The sequence below is a fragment of the Triticum urartu genome, chromosome 2, assembly GCF_003073215.2.
Source record: "Triticum urartu cultivar G1812 chromosome 2, Tu2.1, whole genome shotgun sequence".
Classification (NCBI taxonomy): domain Eukaryota; kingdom Viridiplantae; phylum Streptophyta; class Magnoliopsida; order Poales; family Poaceae; genus Triticum; species Triticum urartu.
This window is the reverse complement of record NC_053023.1, coordinates 467,831,592-467,850,983: the sequence shown is the minus strand read 5'-3', so window position 1 is coordinate 467,850,983 and position 19,392 is coordinate 467,831,592. Positions and strand designations below refer to the sequence as shown.

At 52.1% G+C, this 19,392-nt stretch overlaps 1 pseudogene; it reads right to left on the bottom strand.

Moving 5' to 3' along the window:
• Positions 1–6,034: 6,034 nt before the first annotated feature.
• LOC125537064 lies at positions 6,035–6,934 on the bottom strand (annotated as a pseudogene).
• Positions 6,935–19,392: the final 12,458 nt, after the last annotated feature.

Below are 19,392 nucleotides of genomic sequence, written 5' to 3'. Positions count from 1 at the left end.
TAGTTACTTTTGTTCCTGAGGACATGGGAGAAGTCTTGCTATTAGGAGTCATGTGAATTTGGTATTCGTTCGATATTTTGATGAGATGTATGTTGTCTCTCCTCTAGTGGTGTTATGTGAACGTCGACTACATGACACTTCACCATTATTTGGGCCTAGAGGAAGGCATTGGGAAGTAATAAGTAGATGATGGGTTGCTAGAGTGACAGAAGCTTAAACCCTAGTTTATGCGTTGCTTCGTAAGGGGCTGATTTGGATCCATATGTCTCATGCTATGGTTAGGTTTACCTTAATACTTTTGTTGTATTTGCGAATGCTTGCAATAGAGGTTAATCATAAGTGGGATGCTTGTCCAAGTAAGGGCAGCACCCAAGCACCGGTCCACCCACATACCAAATTATCAAAGTACCGAACACGAATCATATGAGCGTGATGAAAACTAGCTTGACGATATTCCCATGTGTCCTCGGGAGCGCTTTACATCATATAAGAGTTTTTCCAGGCTTGTCCTTTGCTACAAAAAGGATTGGGACACCTTGCTGCACCTTATTTACTTTTGTTACTTGTTGCTCGTTACAAATTATTCTATCACCAAACTATCTGTTACCACTTATTTCAGTACTTGCAGAGAATACCTTGCTGGAAACCGCTTATCATTTCCTTCTGCTCCTCGTTGGGTTCGACACTCTTACTTATCGAAAGGACTATGATAGATCCCCTATACTTGTGGGTCATCAGTGATGGTGATGTGATCCACGCAGGGCTTCGCCTAAGCACTATGATGCTATGACCGGAGGAGTAAACTATGGACGGGGGGGGGCACCGCACATGGCTAAGAGAACAATTGATGTGCCTTTGGGGGTGCCCCCGGCCCCCGTATTTAAAGGAGAAGGGGAGGAGGTGGCTGGCCAGCAGGAGGCGCGCCAAGGGGGGGAGTCCTACTAGGACTCCACTCCTAGTAGGATTCGCCCCCTTCCTTCCAAGGGAGAGGGGGGAAGGGGAAAGAGGGGGGAGGGAGAAGGAAAGGGGGGGCGCCCCCCCCCCCTTGTCCAATTCGGATTGGTCAGGGGGAGGCATGTGCCACCTCTTGTGGCCTGCCTCCCTCTCTCCACTATGACCCATGAGGCCCATTAACTTTCCCGGGGGGTTCTACGTGAAGATGTGGCAGCGGTCATACTTCTACGTGAAGAACGTCTCCGCGGAGGGTGATTGGGTCAACCTGCCGGCCTACGTAGCCGGCCCGCCGGCTGGGAGACAGCCCAACTGGTCGCATCGGGCCCGGACGCTGACGCCTGTAGGAGCCGGTGCCGTTGCGCGGCTTCGAGTGCTGGTGCAGTCGGAGGGCCTGACCGGGCCGGACTTGCTGGCCGCCTTCGTGGCGCGCCGAGTGCCGCCCCTCCAAAGTCGCCCCCACATGATCTGCCAAATGAGCGGGCACCGAGACCCGAGCCGTATGTGCACCAAGGAGATGCCTCACGAGGAGGTAGCCTACATGGTGAACTATCTCGCGAGCTGCGACCTCAACGAAGAGTGGCAGTTCGGCAAGGAGCCTTATTCACGTGCTGCCCCTCCGCCTTTGGTGAGTCGTTTTCCTTCTCTGTTTTTCTTCGATTCTCCTGATATCTTTACTGCCGAGTCCGTCTTGCTCGTTCTGACCAGTCGGCTTTGGTCAGAACCCCCTCCTCCAGCCAGCAGCCAGCACCGTGGCGCCGGACCACGAGTTCCTCCCCGACCGAGTGGAGAGCGATGTGGACGACCCCTACTTGGGGGCGGCGGCCCTGGAGGACGACGCCGAGGGAGGAGGCGGCGCATCAGGTGGCCCAAGACTTGGGGCCAGTCTCGAGGACTACCCTGATGATGAGGAGGAGGTCGCCCCGCACCACCAGCCAGGAGCCGGCCAGCCGGGCGCGGGCTCGTCAGCCCCGCCGGACGCTCAAGGCGGCGACAAGAAGTGCAGGGCCGGGACGAGCCTGTTCGGCAGCCGGCCGAAGAAGCCCAAGGGTTCAGACGCGGGGACCAAGCGGGACGAAGCGGCCGTAAAGGCCAACCGCTTCCGCAAGGTGGTGAAGACGCCGCAGCTGATTTCGACGTAAGTACTACCTCCCATCGTACCCTCACATTTCTTTATTGAGTTTGTCTGAAATCCATTTACTTTATTTTCCCGACTTTAGGGCCCCGCTCTCTCTTGAGAAGTCGGCCGCCGGCTCCGTCATAAAGTCGGCGGAGACCTCCTCCACCACCCGGCGGATTGATCCCGCCGCCGACCTCTGGGAGGCGACGGAGCGGAACGTGCGGGAGGAGCGGGAAGCCGCCCGCCTGAAGAAGGCAGAAGCCGACAAGGCGGAGGCCGCCACCCTGAAGGAGCTGGCGGAGGCCGAGGCCGCCGATGCGGAGAATAAGCGCACAGAGGAAGCCGCACGCCACCAGTCGGCGGTGTTTGTCGTCCCCTTGAACTCCGCGCCACCGCCACCGGAGTTCACGGTGCAGACTGGGGAAGTCGGCGACGAGAACCCGGTCATGGAGAGGGACGCCAACGTCACCGCCACGTCGGAAGTCATTGTGCCGCCGCCGCCACCCTCCGAAAGCGCGCCAGGTGGGCAGCCGGCGGACCCGCCAGTGCTGCCAACTGGAGGTGCGGCGGCGGCGGGCCTAGCCCTTGAGGTCAGCACGCCGACGCGCCGTCGTCTCGCGAAGGCGGCCTCAGCGCCGCGTCCTCTGGAGACCGGCGCTGCGAGCTCCATGATCCCGGACACCGAGGTGTCGAGCGCCGCGCCCACCAGGTGGGTGCGGGGAGGCGGGACGGGCCCGTTGAACCGAGCGCTCTTGGACGTCCAAGCCAAGCTTCGGGCCGAGGGTGATGCCATCAAGGAGTGCACCAAGGCATATCTGGCGTCACGGACGGCCATCTGGGTACACATCCTTCCTTTTTGCTTTGCTTCCTTGTTTTTCTTTGTGGGGGCGCGCCAGCGCACCCACTGGGTGTAGTCCCCGAGTTTCGAGCCAGCTGCTGAGCAGGCGGCTCGGAACTCTAATCGGTGAGTTCCAAGTACCAACACTTTTTCTGAAATTTTAATGCAGGATTACCACAATCTTCGCGTGACCTCCTTCAACGCCAATGTTGAGGAGCTGGCCAAGCGGACCGCCGACTTGTCGGACAACAGGGGTGAGTCTTCTTCTTTCTCTGCAGGGGTGCGCTGGCGCACCCGCGGGTTGTAGTCCCCGAGATTCGGGCCGACTGCTGAGCAGTCGGGCCAGATCTCCCCGGTGACCTTTCTTCTTTGTTGACGACTGACATCCCTCCCCCTCCTTCTTGAGAAGCCAACGCCGCCCTTCAGCAGCAGCTGGGCGAAGTCAACACCGCGCTGCGCGTCAAGGAGGAGGAGTGCGGCCAGCTGATGGAGGAGCGTGACCGGCTGGCTACGTAGCTGGCGGAGTAGAAGGAGTTGCTCCAAAGGGCCCAGAAGGAGGCGAAGGACAAGGAGACCGCCCTTCTCACCGAATTTGCGTCCGAGCGCTCCTCCTGGACCGGCAAGGAGGCGACGCTGGTCTCCAGCTTCCAAGCAATCGAAGATCTTGTCGATGGTGAGCTTCCCCTCGTTTCCTTTTCTGGGCTGCCGACTGCTAGTCGAGTCGGCCTTAAATTTTTAACCTTGTTTCTTCATTCTTCTTCCTTAGTAGACTTCTTCCTCGGCCATTCGGATGCCGCCAATCAAGCCATCGAGGCTGATCGTGAAGCACGAAGGGCGGACGGTGCACAGATGGCCGCCAAAGCCCCCCGAACTCTTGGTGAGCAGATTCTTAGCATCGAGGCCCGCCTTCGGCCAGCCCACCGGATGCTATGTCGGCTTCAACGTGTTGGCGCCCAGGCGATTGCCGCCCTATGGCCGGATATGCAGGCACCGTGCACCCCCAGTCGGACTGCCGACTGGCTGGAGGTCGCAGCTGGCCGTCTTGAGGCCTGGAAGGGTTCTTCGGCCCGGGTTGGAGCACGCCGGGCTTTAGAATTCGCCAAGGCGTGGTATCCTGGGCTGAGTTTAGCCCAGTTAGCCACGTTTCGGCTGGAGGCTCAGGCGGAGCTAGCGGCGGTGGAAGACGATCTTGTCAAGCGTGCCGCGTCGATCGCCGAGTACACCGACACCAGCGTCTTCGTCCCAGAGCGGGCTGAGAACGGTGAGGAGGCACCGCCGGAATGGTTCGGGCTGAACCCGGACGACGACGAGGACTCGGCGGAGGTGATCGACTCCAGTGGCGAAGAGGAAGGTGATGAGGAGGAAGGAGACGAGGAGGAGGCACCAGAGGTCGAGGCAGACGGCCAGCCCGACCGCCCCTCTAGCAACGAGCTGTGCTCAACTGAGCCGGCTGTTGCCAAAGGTGATCAAGCGGAGACCAACCAGCCGGCCGCCCCGGCAACTGGCACCGCCGACCCCTCCGGTCCTCCGAGTCCGTCTGCGGCTTCCTAGGCTGCCACTTTATCTTTATTTTACCTGCTTAGCATTCTCAATGAACTTGTTATTTTGCACAATTCCACCCACTGGGAGTGGGTGTATCTTGAACTACTGTTTGATGATTCGGCCAAGGGCCTTTCTATGTAAATATTTATCCGCATTCTATCTCTTCTTGCTTATTTCTCTTTGACTATTTCCTTTGCCGCCTTCCCTTGGTTGTCGTCTTTCCAGTCGGATAGCCGCTCTGCGGACTGCCGCTAGATCAAAAACTTGGCTTCTTTGGGAAGGCAAGTACTTAGCCTTTTAGAGTTTTTAGCAAGTTAATTTAGGAAATGACAAACCAACTGCTAAAGATTCGGTTGTAAAAAGGCAGAAAACCGACTTTAAACTATGAGCGAGCTTTGAGTCCTTAGCCATTTTTCATATGGACACCCATTCTACCTTACTCCTGTTCGCCGGATAGTCGCTCTGCGATCTGCGGCTTCTAACAGGGGACGACTTAAGTGCCACACATTACTTGTCCGGCTGCAGGAAGTCGTTTCATAGCTCAAGTCGGCAAGTCCCCGGGCCGACTAGTCGAACCCGGTGCCAAGTGGCATAACAAAGAATAACATATTCATAGGTCATAACTCTTTATCATATAGATAAAAGAAGGAAGTCCCCGAGCTCTTCTTGAGGGGCCCGAGGTCTTCGTACTTTAATACAAAAGGTAGCGTGATACATACTGCATTAACTGTAAAATCTTTGGAGGAGGTTTGCGTTCCATGGCCGCTTCGTCTCTTTGCCGGAGTCGTCCCTCTTGCATGCTCGGTGCTTCTGAGCATCGAGCAGGTAGTAGGAGTCGTTGCCCAACACTTTGCTGATGATGAAAGGGCCTTCCCAAGGTGCTGAGACCTTTCCCTTCACTGAATCAGCCGGAGCACAAGGTCTCCTTCTTCGAAAGATCGCGGCTTGACCTTCCGGTTGTAGTATCGGCATAGGCTCTGCTGGTAGATGCTGGACCGGCTGAGTGCCAACAGCCGGCCCTCTTCCAGCAGATCGACGCCGTCTTGACGTGCTTCTTCTGCTTCCTCTTCGGTGTACATGGTGATTCAAGGAGAGCCGAACTCTATGTCCGTTGGGATGACGGCTTCAGCACCATAGACGAGGAAGAAGGGCGTGAAGCCGGTTGACTTGTTTGGAGTCGTGCGCAGGCTCTAGAGGATGGCTGGCAACTCATCAAGCCAGCGGCCTGCCGAGCGCTCTAGAGGCTCGACTAGCCGAGGCTTGATGCCGGACAGGATTAGGCCGTTTGCTCGCTCTACCTGGCCGTTGGACTGCGGATGGGCAACAGACGCTAAGTCCAGTTGGATGCCCTGCGTCGCGCAGAAACGGACCAAGGCACCTTTGGCAAAATTTGTGCCGTTGTCGGTGATGATGCTGTGCGGTATGCCGTACCGAGTTGTGATGTCGGAGATGAAGGTCACAGTGGTCGGACCATTTAAACTCTTGATTGGTTTTGCTTCTATCCACTTGGTGAACTTGTCCACTGCAACAAGTAAGTGAGTCAAACCGCCTTGTGCCGTCTTGAATGGTCCGACCATGTCCAGGCCCCAAACAGCAAAGGGCCAGGCAATGGGAATAGTTTTAAGTGCCGAAGCCGGCTGATGAGGCTTAGAGCGGAACTTCTGGCACCCCTTGCATTTTTGGACCAAAGACTTGGCGTCTTCAAGAGCAGTCGGCCAGAAGAAGCCATGGCAGAAAGCTTTGGCGATGAGTGCTCTTGAAGCCGCATGGTGGCCACACTCGCCTTGATGGATGTCTTTGAGGATTGCTTGGCCTTGCTCTGGCTCCACACAGCGCTGGTAAACACCAGTGATACTGCGCCTTACGAGCTCTCTATTGACGATGGTGTATGCTGCCGCCCGGAGTTGTACTTGCCGAGCCGAGATCTCATCGGTTGGCAGCTCTTTGTTCACCATGAATTTGAGGATGGGCTAGGCCCATGAGGGTGCTGCAATTTCTGCAACAGCCAAGACCGCGACTTGGATGAGGGTGGCTGGGCCGGGAGGTGGCGAGTTGGAGTCGGCAGCCGCTTGTTGTGTCGATGAAGTCCCCGGGCGGATTGGCGCAGTCCCCGGGCCGGGCTCTAAAGTCTCCGGGCCGAGCTCTAAAGTCACCGGGCTGACTGCCGCGGTCCCGGAGTCGGGTGCGACTGCCACGATTCCCGTGCTGCCTGCCGGAATACTTGTGCCGTCTGCGGGGGCTCTTGAGTCGGATCCGACTACTTCAGGAGGAGCCGGCACGAAGATGGAGTCTAACTCCGGTGATGGCTTGACGGACGGCTTGAGGAGGCACTGGAGAGCGACGCCGGACGGTATCGCCTGATGGGTGGAGCCGATTCGCGCCAGGGCGTCTGCTTGGTCGTTGTCGTTTCTTGGTACATGGAGAAATTCGCTCCCCTCAAAAGGTCCACTGAGTTGTTGTACGAGGAAGCGGTAGCTTGCCATGTTTGCGTCCCTGGCGTCCCAATCGCCTGACGACTGTTGGACCACCAAGTCGGAGTCACCATAGCACAGGATCCAGCAAATGCCGAGCTCTTTGGCTAGCCGGAGCCCGTGAATGAGTGCCTCGTACTCGGCGACGTTGTTGTAGGCAGCAAAATGGATTTGCAGCACATATTTGAGCTTGTCGCCCTTGGGAGAGGTGAGGACGATGCTGACTCCCAAGCTGGTGCGCATCTTGGAACTGTCGAAATGCATTCGCCAATGGGTGGAGTCGGGCGCTGGCGGTAGATACTGGGTTTCGGCCCAGTCGACGAGGAAGTCGGCCAGCGCTTGTGACTTGATGGCAGTGCGAGGTTGGTAGTAGAAGGTGTAGGGGGCCAAATCTATGGCCCACTTGGCCACTCGACCCGAAGCATCTCGGCTGCCAATGATCTCAGCTAGAGGAGCCATGCAGACCACAGTGATTGGATGTTCTTGGAAGTAAGGCTTCAATTTCTTGGCGGCAAAGTGCACACCATAGCACATCTTCTGGTAGTGGGGGTAGTTTTGCTTGGATGTCGACAGTACTTCACTCAAATAATATACCGATCTCTGGACTGGTAGCGCTTTGCCTTCCTCCTTGCATTCTACCACAATGACTGTGCTGACCACTCGGCTGGTGCCAGCGATGTAGAGGAGCATGGGCTCCTTAGGAGTCAGAGCCGCCATGACAGGTGGAGTAGCCAGCATCTTCTTTAGTTGGAAAAATGCTTCCTCCGCCTTGTGGTTCCACTCGAAAAAAGTGGTCTTCTTCATGAGTTGGTACAGGGGAAGAGTCTTCTCGCCCAGCCGACTGATGAATCGGCTGATGGACGCCAAACAGCCGGTGAACTTTTGTACGTCCAGCAGTCAGCTGGGTACCTCCATCCTTTCAATGGCCTTGATTTTCACAGGGTTGCATTCTATGCCGCGTTCGGAGACCAGGAAGCCAAGGAGCTGGCCGGCTTGTACTCTGAAGACGCACTTCTCCGGGTTGAGCTTGATCTGAAATCGGCGCAAGTTCTCAAAGGTCTCCTTGAGGTCTTCCAACAGTGTTCCATGCTTCTCCGTTTTTACCACCACATCATCCACGTAAACATGAGCATTTCTGCCGAGCTGCTTGAGGAGGCACTTCTGCATGCATCGTTGGAAGGTGGCGCCGGCGTTCCTCAAGCCGAACGTCATGGTCAGGTAGCAGAAAGCTCCAAACGGCGTGATGAAGGAAGTCTTCAGACTGTCGGCCGGGTTCAACTTGATCTGGTGATACCCTGAATATGCATCCAAGAAACTCAATAGCTCGCATCCGGCTATGGAGTCTATCACTTGGTCAATCCTTAGCAAAGCGAACGGGTCCTTGGGGCATGCTTTGTTGAGGCTAGTGTAGTCAATACACATTCGCCATTGCTTGTTTTTCTTCAGTACCAGGACTGGGTTGGCCAGCCATTCTGGAAAGAATACTTCCATGATGAAGCCGGCCGCAAGCAGCCGGGCTATTTCTTCTCCAACAACTCTCCCCTTCTCTTCCGATAAGTGGCGTAAAGGCTGCCTGACTAGCTTGGCATCAGATCGGACGTGTAATTTGTGCTCGGCAAATTCCGTCGGGACACCTGGCATGTCTTCGGGGGTTGGGTGCGACATATGCCAATGGATGGCTTATCATGGTGGGGGCAAGTAGAACGTCGCCGGTGCCTGGAAACGGGATGAGGCGTAGACACGAACGCCAGCGTACTTTACCCAGGTTCGGGGCTCTCCTAGGAGATAACACCCCTAGTCCTGCTCTGCGGGGTCTCCGCATGATCACTAAGGCAAAGTGAGTATAACGGCGCTCCTCGAGCTGTATCTGTAGATAGGAGAAGGCAGGGCTAGCTCTCTCCTTTATCTAAGGTCTGGTCTAGTTCTAATGAATCGGAGCCCTTTGCATCGGTGCCCTGGGGGGTTTATATAAGCCTACCCCCAGGGGTACAATGGTAAACTATATGGACGCAGGGCCCAATTGTCAATCTCTTCGCCTGCGGGCCCTCCTGCCGACTGCTGGGGCCCGCTGACTGGTGGGCCCAGCCAACTGGTCTGGTACGGAGCCGACAGGCCGCACCCGCTGCTAGTGGGTCTTGCCGGCTGCTGATCGCTGTAGCCGTGCCTCTGAAGACGCAGGCTTAGTCATGGGGTCGTGGCTACAGTCCTGCCGCTTGGTAGGCGATTACTGTAGCCACTCCCCGTCTCGTCTGGTTAATGGTGTGTGGGACCCATGGGAGGGGCAGGCTGACTTCCGCGGGCCGGCTCCCTACGGGTCCGACTGGTGGCGCCCTTGCCGTCTTCCGGACTCTCACTGACTGGTAGGGCCCGTCATCCATGGGTCGTACCGTCAGGCCGTCGTGGGTACAAGACTCCGCCCATCGTTGCTGACGTTAGGGATGGCATGGCAACAGTGCTGTGCCAAACGGAGATCTCTGCTGGTACAGTGCACTGTGCCCCAGCCATCTCCTGGAAAAGGGAAGGGAGTGGGCTTTACTGTCGCCACTCCCTGTCCCATCCCCCCTGATGAGGGCATGGGCTTTGCTGGTGTCGTGGGCCGACTCCCCGTGGCCGGCTTCACCAGAAGCCGCCAGTCGGAGTCGGCCAGTCTTGATCTCTTCTCTAGGACTCAGACGCATATGGGTTGCCGGCTGTTCCTCCAGCCGCCCTCCTGAAGTCGGCTCTCCATCTGTTGTCTTGAGGGGCACAGTCAGCCCGTTGTCTTTGAAAGGTTATGGGCCTCGGGTTAGCCTACCCGTGGCCCATTACTCCGACACTTTTGTTGAAGTTAACAACCTTCTTATCTACCATGTACGTGAGGCAGTTCTGCTACTAGTGACCGCTCCCCTAATAGAAGCACTTTATCTCAGGTTTGAGTTCTTGGGTTTGTTCAGTGGAGCGGCAACTGGCTTGCCATTCAAGAAGTTTCCCATATCTTGCCCTTGCCCTTCTTTGAAACCAGTGCTCTTGTTAACCATCAACACTTGATGCTCCTTCTTGATTTCTACCTTTACGGTCTTAAGCACGATGAACAGCTCCGGGATTATCTTCTCTTGCATGTTATAGTTCATCACGAACCTCTAGTAGCTTGGTGATAGTGACTGGAGAACTTTTGTCAATCACTCTCTTATCTAGAAGATTAACTCCCACTTGATTCAAGTGATGGAAGTACCTAGACATTCTGAGAAGATGCTCACTCGCTGAGCTATTCTCCTCCATCTTGTAGGCAAAGGTCTTGTCAGAGGTCTCAACCACTCAACACGGGCATGCGCCTGAAATACCAATTTTAGCTCTTCGAACATCTCATATGTTCTATGGCGTTCAAAATGCTTTTGGAGCCCCGACTCTAAGCCGTAAAGCATGGCGCACTAAACTATCAAGTAGCCATCAGAACGTGTCTACCAGATGTTCACAACATCCACAGACGACGCTATAGGGGTTGGCACACCGAGTGGTGCATCAAGGACAGAAGCCTTTTGTGTAGCAGTGAGGACAATCCTCAGACTACGACCCTAGTCCGCACAATTGCTTACAATATCTTTCAACTTAGTCTTTCTCTAGGAACGTATTACAACAAAGAGCTAAAGCGCGAGCTATTAATCCACAACATAATTTGCAAAGACAATTTAGACTATGTTCATGATAATTAAGTTCATCTAATCAAATTATTCAATGAACTCCCACTCATATAGACATCCCTCTAGTTATCTAAGTGATACATGATCCGAATCGACTAGGCCGTGTCCGATCATCACGTGAGACGGAGTAGTCATCAACGGTGAACATCTCCATGTTGATCGTATCTTCTATACGACTCATGTTCGACCTTTTGGTCTTCCGTGTTCCGAGGCCATGTCTGTACATGCTAGGCTCGTCAAGTCAACCTAAGTGTGTTGCGTGTGTAAATCTGGCTTACACCCGTTGTATGCAAACGTTAGAATCTATCACACCCGATCATCACGTGGTGCTTCGAAACAACTAACCTTCGCAACGGTGCACAGTTAGGGGAAACACTTTCTTGAAATTTTAGTGAGGGATCATCTTATTTATGCTGCCGTCGTTCTAAGCAAATAAGATGTAAACATGACAAACATCACATGCTAATCATAAAGTGACATGATATGGCCAATATCTTCTTGCGCCTTTGATCTCCATCTTCGAGGCGCGGCATGAACACCATCGTCACCGGCATGACACCATGATCTCCATCATCGTGTCTTCATGAAGTTGCCTCGCCAACTATTACTTCTACCTACTATGGCTAACAGTTAGCAATAAAGTAAAGTAATTACATGGCGTTTTCATTGACATGCAGGTCATAAATAAATTAAGACAACTCCTATGGCTCCTGCCGGTTGTCATACTCATCGACATGCAAGTCATGAGTCCTATTACAAGAACATGATGAATCTCATACATCATATATATCATTCATCATATCCTTTTGGCCATATCACATCACACAACATACCCTGCAAAAACAAGTTAGACGTCCTCTAATTGTTGTTGCATATTTTACCTGGCTGCTATGGGTTTCTAGCAAGAACGTTTCTTACCTACGCAAAACCACAACGGTGATATGCCAATTTCTATTTACCCTTCATTAGGACCCTTTTCATCGAATCTGATCCAACTAAAGTGGGAGAGACAGACACCTGCCAGCCATCTTATGCATCAAGTGCATGTCAGTCGGTGGAACCAGTCTCACGTAAGCGTACGTGTAAGGTCGGTCTGAGCCGCTTCATCCCACAATGCCGCCGGATCAAGATAAGACTAGTAACGGTAAGCAAGTTGAACAAATCATCACGCACATCTGCTTTGTGTTCTACTCGTGCATAGAATCTATGCATAGCCCTAGCTCATGATGCCACTGTTAGGGAACATAGCAATAATTCAAAATTTTCCTATGTGTAACCAAGATCAATCTAGGAGATACTAGCAACGAGAGAGAGGGAGTGACGGTGTCCTGGACTGGGGGTACTCACCACGTCGTCTCCCGATCTATTAGATTGGGCCGAGGACCCCCGTGGCTGTATACTCATGGGCCAGTTCGGACGGCTACCGCATACAAGGAAGATTCCACAAGACTTGGCGATCAAGACAAGGACTTCTTCCCACCGGCGTATTCGGCTAGGACTCTTGTTATCCTAGGCCTCCGGTGCATTATATAAACCGAGGCCAAGCTAGTCGATAGATATACAATATATACATACAATCATACCATAGGCTAGCTTCTAGCGTTTAGCCTCTACGATCTCGTGGTAGATCAACTCTTGTACTACCCATATCATCAACATTAATCAAGCAGGACATAGGGTTTTACCTCCATCAAGAGGGCCCGAACCTGGGTAAAACTTCGTGTCACCTGCCTCCTGTTACCATTGATCCTAGACGCACAGTTTGGGACCCCCTACCCGAGATCCGCCGGTTTTGACACCGACATTGGTGCTTTCATTGAGAGTTCCGCTGTGTGATCGACAAAAGGATCGATGGCTCGCCTGCAGATCAACTGCGACTTCGGCATCCTCGTCACCAGCTCGACTGGTCACCTTGGTTCGACCAAGAATTGCGCCCCGTGTTCGGATCACCATGTTCGGACGAGGGCCTTCATCAACACCAACTCCGATCTCTATCAAGATCATGGAGGAATCGTCCATGGTGCTCGGGGGCTCAACGTCAACATTGCCCTCGGGCGACTGTGCTGTTTTTCCGGACTGCGAACGCGTCTCCGCCGCCACCGCCTCCTCGAGCGTTGCTTTAACGATCGCTTTGGTGGAATTGTGCGGAATCGAGTCTACAACAACCCTGGAAAATTTCGTCGAGTTCCAATGGAGGAATCTCTGGCAATCTATGATATACCGGAGCCTTGTCAAATCTGGACGGGAATCTGGACGAGTTTAGGGCGTGGTGTCCAGCTTCTAGCTCGGACGTCCTTTGAAAGATCCAACCGTTGATCGGCTGCGGCATTCCTATATCTAGGACCTCTCAAAATTTCAGCTCGATCCGACCGTCCAAACTCCGGGAACCTTCCGATTAGTGCATCACTTTTCGGATCTGTTTTCTGCGCGAAAGCGAATCCGACCTGAGTTCGTCTTTTTTATGAACAGGATTTCGGACATCCCTTTTGAAGGAAGTTTTGTATGGGTATTGTGTTTTGTTCCCGAACACATCCCACTAACTTTAAGATCTTTTGAACATGATCTTCAACATCATGCTGGTGTCAAACTAGTCTGGCAATATTCCTCCACGGCTGCCGACCTGCGCTAGACACGTCGTCACTTTGTTGAGCCGAGCTCAACTTCTTCGGATCATCATCTCGGCAAGCCGAACAAGAGTCCGGCATCGCGAAGGATAAATCATCACCAACATCTCCGCCCCACGGATTACACGGAGCGGGCATACCGGCATCACCGCACGGTCGCTTCATCAAGCCGGCATCGACCACGTCACGACCTACATCGGCAGGGCCGCACTATTGCTTCTTCAAGCTGGTGTCCATCACGCCGACCTACTTCGACTCATCGGCTGACATCGAGGCTTCGCCATCTCTTCATCAACCTACTCCGGTAATGGGTGTGCGGATCGAGTCCCAATTTTGGGAATCACCTTCCTTCGGATTGCTACAACAAATAAACCAGGTGCTATTAATCCTAGTATTTTTTGCTTGTTTGGGTTCAATTTTTCCCAAGGAATTATTACTCTGGTTTGTCCATCATATGTACACAGGTCTATCAAATGGTGGCCGCATTAACGATGGTCGCATGGTGGTCCGGTCAGTCTCCGTACATAGTCCGGCGAATGCCGCATCCGGAACTCGGACCGACCTGTGAATTCAGGCTTTGCCACGCCTTTACCGCATCACGCCGACGCCCTGCATCGACATTGACTTTGGCGCCGGGCCATATTTCTTTTATTACTGACTTTGCATAAATTATTTATTATGCAACATTTTTTTAATTATCATTATTACTATTATCTCCGGTTTGCACTATTTTTTGTGCACAGGAAAACGATCCGGGGACTTCGGCGTCACTCTGCCGGTCTGCATTAACTGTGCTATGTCACCACTTCGTCGTGTCGAGCTCTCCGCTCCGCCACCTCGGGACCGGCTTGGGGGATGGAACCTTGCCCCGCATCAAGCTCGGACCGCGTCATCAATACCGAACACATTAACCAGCTAAGTCGCTTTCATGCTCAAAGCTTTAATTTCTAACTTGTGTTCGGTTCGACCAAGCATTATACTTTTTTGGAAAAAGTTGCTTGTAAAATTTTTTCGTTGTCCAAACTTTGTTTGTGACACACAAATTCAAGGACCCAATTCACTTGGGGGTTTCCTTTATGAAGCTTTTCCTCTTGCATGTGATTATACTTGTACGGCTTCGTTCCTTGTTCGTGTATTATGCCACAATATGCACCATATTGACTTAAGACATTTGCAAGCTGGGTTACCTCGCTCCTGTGTTTACCCCTACGTTCCCGATTGTTCGGCTAGGGAGTAAAGGGAGCACCTCTGCGATTGTCACGATCGGGTCGCCCGAGCCGGACCTCAGACTGGGTGAAGCCGAAAGCTAGCGCTCTTATAGTTTTCAATGATGGTCGGCACACAACGGAACTCATGAGTACAAAAAATCTATTGCACAAGTCTCATAATAACAATGAGCACTGAAGAAAGGTATCGGTGGGGGTACTATTTTCTTCGAAGATGCTTCTTACACTTCACGGTAATATAGCATAAGTTCCCTGAGCGCGCTTTGTCTGTTACAGCCTTATGGCCTGATTGCCTGGTTATTGGAAACACCGTCGATATTCTCGACCAATGGAGTACATAACACTTTTCTGTCCTTGACCGAAGAGGGAGAAGCTGACGGTCGGTTAAGACGCATTTAAAGTTCGGTTGAACATAGATATGATATAAGTACTTTGGTACATGCAATCATTATTCTACCCAAGTCACTTGGGGGCTCGTAAGTTTACTTGAGCCGTTTTATAATAAGTGTTCTTCTTCTTAGTCGTTGCAAAGTTTTATTATTATTATTATTATTTATCATTCCTTTTTTCGACACGAGTGTGCGGTCACTAGCCAGGGAGCCTAATTTCTCTCTCAAAGCCGCTAGAGTTTAGTTTGCTAAACTGGCCTGATGAGAAGTACTCCGCCCTCGGGATAGGAGGTTGAAGCCGTAGGCTGACCCGCTCGAAGTCTTGAGATAGGATGTATCATGTTAAAGCACGACAGAAGCACTTCTTTTTTCTAAGACCAACTTTCGGATTGGCACCAAACACTTGATATTGTTTGGACGTCATGTTTTTACTAATGTTTCTTGGTTTTCCAAGCTTTTTGGCACTTTTAAACTATTTGTGCTTTTCCAGCATTAGTCTCGCAGTGCAACGCCGGACACCCTTAGGGATTCGACAAAAACATTCTTAGATATTGCTATATATGCATCGGTTTCGAATTGTGTCTTCGGTCAATAGTTGGGTTGCCCGGCTCCTGCACTTGCTTCCTACGTTCTGTTTTGTTCGGCTAGGCGTGCAAAGGGAGAACCACTGCGATTGTGCTTCCAGCTCACATGGTTAAGCACCTCAATGGAGAAAGCCGAAAACTGACTTTCACAATAAGCGTAAACTGGTCAGCGATCCGATGACTATGTTAAATGATGGGCCATTCATAACATTGGCCGAAGTGTTTACGGCTTGACCCCGACTGTCGCCGAACATTACTGGGGGCTATTAACTGGCCTCCCAAACTAAATCCTCAATATTTTGCTCTTACATTAGAGCTGAGGTTTAATGATCATGCTTAGCATGACAACCCAAAGAAAGGAACCGATAGCGGGACTATTTTCTTTGGAAGACATTTCTTCTGTTAAACAGTAATATAACTCTCTGCGTACCTTTGTTTATAAAACCGTATGGCCAGATTGCCTTGTTTGTTGTAAATCTTTGCCCTCATAAAGGCTTTATAAAGTAGGACAAACACTCCTCAGCTACTGGCCGAGGAGGTGGAAGACGATGGTCAGTCAACAAAGTTTTGTACAATGCAGATCTGAGCATTAATGACGTAAAGTACTTGGATACATAAGAGTCATTACACATAATTTGTGATTTTACTATGGATATTGATCCTTAATTCGGCCACCCGTGCCCGCATTAAGGCTCGGGGGCTATTGGGCTTCGGGCTTATTATTTACAAATATTAAAGGGGCACATTGATCCCCTGATCTGGTGTTACCACCCGACCAGTGTCTCGGGGGCTACTGCATTGCTTGTCAATGCAGAAAATTTTATGTGCAATATAGTTTCCGAGGAGATTTTGATCCTCAGGTTGGTCGGCCGCACCCAACCTGATTCTCGAGGACTGAGCACGCCGCTTTTAGTATCCCGAAGTATTCTGCCGAGCTTAGACTTGATCCTCGGGCCGATTTTGCAAATCAACCTGAGTCTCAGCGGCTACTGGGATCAGCGGTCTTATGTCATCCTTCATGTGCATCTCGGGTTTTAGACCGATACACATCTTGAGGGCTACTAGCTATATTCTCGGCAGAGAATAAATTGCACCAATAAAAAATATTGACAAAAAATCGGCCCATAGTCGGGGTGGTGCACCACCTCGGAAGTAGTCCGGCATAAAGCTCGGGCGCTAGTGGCTGGCTCCATAGAGGGCATTTCTGGCATTAAGCTCGGCTAAACTCGTTCAACTTTTTTGAACCAAGGTGATATGACACCTCGGATATAGTCCGGCAGTGGAGCCTGGACACAGTCCGGCGTTGGATCTCAGATATATTTCGGCGTTGGAGCTCGGATATACAGTCCGGCGTTGGAGCTTGGATACATAGTCCGGCGTTGGAGCTCGGATACATTCCGGCGCTAGAGCTGGGAAGTGGTCCGGCGTTGGTGCTTGGCTGCAAAAGATACCTCGAATGCAGTCCGGCGTTGGAGCTCGGACGCAAGAGGACCCTGCCTCCCGGGAACAACTTCAAACCTGAGGTGTGGCATAAAAATAAACAAGGCATTGATAAAGGCCGAAAACATAAAGGGGCTACTCGGATACCCGACGTGTAAACTCGTCGAATGCATTTCGGCGATCCTCAAGATCGAAGATAAAGAAGATTTGTTGAACCAGTTTTCAAGACCGGCAACCGAAGATGAAGAACAGTTCGGATGAATCGAGGAGCGTCCCTAACTTGAAGACCGGTTCAGGGGGCTACTGACGGTGTCCTGGACTAGGGGGTACTCACCACGTCGTCTCCCAATCTATTAGATTGGGCCGAGGACCCCCGTGGCCGTATACTCATGGGCCAGTTCAAACGGCTACCGCATACAAGGAAGATTCCACAAGACTTGGCGATCAAGACAAGGACTTCTCCCCACCGGCGTATTCGGCTAGGACTCTTGTTATCCTAGGCCTCCGGTGCATTATATAAACCGAGGCCAGGCTAGTCGATAGATATACAATATATACATACAATCATACCATAGGCTAGCTTCTAGGGTTTAGCCTCTATGATCTCGTGGTAGATCAACTCTTGTACTACCCATATCATCAACATTAATCAAGCAGGACGTAGGGTTTTACCTCCATCAAGAGGGCCCAAACCTGGGTAAAACTTCGTGTCCCCTGCCTCCTGTTACCATCGATCCTAGACGCACAGTTCGGGACCCCCTACCCGAGATCCGCCGGTTTTGACACCGACAAGGAGTGCATCTTCATACCCTTGAAGATCGGTAAGCGGAAGCGTTACAAGAACGCGGTTGGTGGAGTCGTACACGCGGCGATTCAGATCGCGGTCGATACCGATCTAAGCGCCAAACAAAGGCGCCTCCGCATTCAACACACGTACAGCCCGGGGACGTCTCCTCCTTCTTGATCTAGCAAGGGGAGAGGAGAAGTTGAGGGAAAGCTCCGGCAGCACGACGGCGTGGTGGTGGTGGAGCTTGTGGTTCTCCGGCAGGGCTTCGCCAAGCACTATGGAGGAGGAGGAGGTGTTGGAGGAGGAGAGGGCTGCGCCAGGGGAAGGGTATAGGTAGGTTGGCAGCCCTCCCACCCCCACTATTTATAGGAGAAGGGGAGAGGGGGCCGGACCCTTCAGATCCCATCTAGGGGAGGGGCGGCGGCCAGGGAGGGAACCCTAGATGGGTTTTGGGAGCCCCCACCCCTAGGAGACTTGCCCCCCAAGCGAGGAGGGGAGGCTGCCCTAGGGGAGGCGTCCCCACCTCTCCTGGGTACGTGAGATGGGGTGGGAGGGGTGTATAGCCCCTTAGTGGGCTGGTGTGCCCCTTCCCCTTGGCCCATAATGCCCCCCAACGATTGCCGGGGCCTCCGAAACCCCTTTCGGACACGCTGGTCGTCACCCGGTACCCCCAGAACAATTCCGGACTCCAATACCCTTCGTCCAATATATCGATCTTCACCTGCGGACCATTCCGGAACTCCTCGTCACGTTCGGGATCTCATCCGGGACTCCAAACAACCTTCGGTAACCACATACTATTTCCCATAACAACTCTAGCGTCACCGAACCTTAAGTGTGTAGAACCTACGGGTTCGGGAACCATCCAGACATGACCGAGACATCTCTCCGGCCAATAAACAATAGCGGGATCTGTATATCCATATTGGTTCCCACATGTTCCACGATGATCTCATCGAATGAACCACGATGTCGGGGATTCAATCAATCCTGTATACAACTCCCTTTGTCTATCGGTATGTTACTTGCCCGAGATTTGATCGTCGGTATCCCAATACCTCGTTCGATCTCGTTATCAGAAATTCACTTTACTCGTTCCATAATGCATGATCCTGTGGCTAACTCCTTAGTCACATTGATCTCATTATGATGATGCATTACCGAGTGGGCCCAGAGATACCTCTTCATCATACGGAGTGACAAATACCAGTCTCGATTCGTGCCAACCCAACAGACACTTTTAGAGATACCTGTAGTGCACCTTTATAGCCACCCATTTACGTTGTGATGTTTGGTACACCCAAAGCATTCCTACGGTATCCGGGAGTTGCACAATCTCATGGTCTAAGGAAATGATACTTGACATTAGAAAAGCTTTAGCAAACGAACTACACGATCTTGTGCTATGCTTAAGATTGGGTCTTGTCCATCACATCATTCTCCTAATAGTGTGATCCCGTTATCAATGACATCCAATGTCCATGGTCAGGAAACCACGACCATCTATTGATCAACGAGCTAGTCAACTAGAGGCTTACTAGGGACATATTACGATCTATGTATTCACACATGTATTACGGTTTCTGGTTAATACAATTATAGCATGAACAACAGACAATTATCATGAACAAGGAAATATAATAATAACCATTATTATTGCCTCTAGGGCATATTTCCAACAGTCTCCCACTTGCACTAGAGTCAATAATCTAGTTCACATCGCCATGTGATTAACACTCATAG